The following is a 996-nucleotide window of genomic DNA, read 5'->3' on the forward strand; positions in this document are numbered from 1 at the left end:
CAGGAATGCGCGGAAGAGGCCGCGCAGCGGGTGAAATTCCGCGAGCGGAAACGCGCGAGGGGCAGCGCACCGACCAGGAGGAATGAACGCGGCACGGGAGCTTCCGTGACCACTGCCACCGCTGATGGCCGTGCTGAGGAGCGGGAGGCCGCCGACGGGTGGACCCGCGTCACCAGTGGCAGGGAGAGCCGTTGCGGCGGCCGGGCGGCCGTCGACGCAAGGGAACGAGCAGCCCCAGGTGCTGCGGAGAGCCGGAGATGACGCCGGCGGAGAGCAGTGAGCCTAACTACTCACCGCAGCTGGGCGGCAGCGAGTCGCTCTCCGGCCTCACACAGCAACCCGTCGCCGACAGCGGCCTGGCCTCCAACACGATCAACGGGTCAGGGGTCGAAGACGCGTATGTCTCTGATGCAGTAACGTGCGAACCACTTCATTCCGGTGTGTGCTCCACAATCCCCGATGGTCCTCCACGATCTACATTTCGGAATCCTCATGGTGATCCTCACTCAACCGACTCCCGTCCGGCAGCGGGCGGAAACCACAGCGGCCTCCAGCGCGCAGCCGGCCCGGGACTTCACCCTCTGTCTCGGCACTTGGAATCTGGCGGGCGGCGCGGGCGGCGGACGCGGCGACTGCCGCGCCGAGCTCCTCGGCGCCCTCGTGCGCCTCGATGCGGACATCCTCCTTCTCCAGCATACCTGCTTCACCACGGAGGCGGACTGTGCCGCCGCCGAGCGCGCCTGGCACCGCTGGGGCCCGTCTACCTGGACCGCGGCGCGCACCGCCGGGCCACCGGAACGCTGGCACAACGCGAATTGGGAGATCCAGTGAGCGGAGGAGGGCCGCGGTGGAACAGTGGACATCTACCACCTCGCGGTCTATCCCCGAGACCCACGCAGCTACGGCAGCGGGAGCGGTAAGCAAACTGTTGAGCCCCATTACGGACGCACCACGGAGGAACGGGAGAAGCCGTCGGGCGCCCAGCGACCTCGCGGT

Source organism: Gekko japonicus, unplaced genomic scaffold (assembly GCF_001447785.1).
Source record: "Gekko japonicus isolate JY-2015 unplaced genomic scaffold, Gekko_japonicus_V1.1 scaffold623, whole genome shotgun sequence".
In the NCBI taxonomy this organism is placed as follows: Eukaryota; Metazoa; Chordata; class Lepidosauria; order Squamata; family Gekkonidae; genus Gekko; species Gekko japonicus.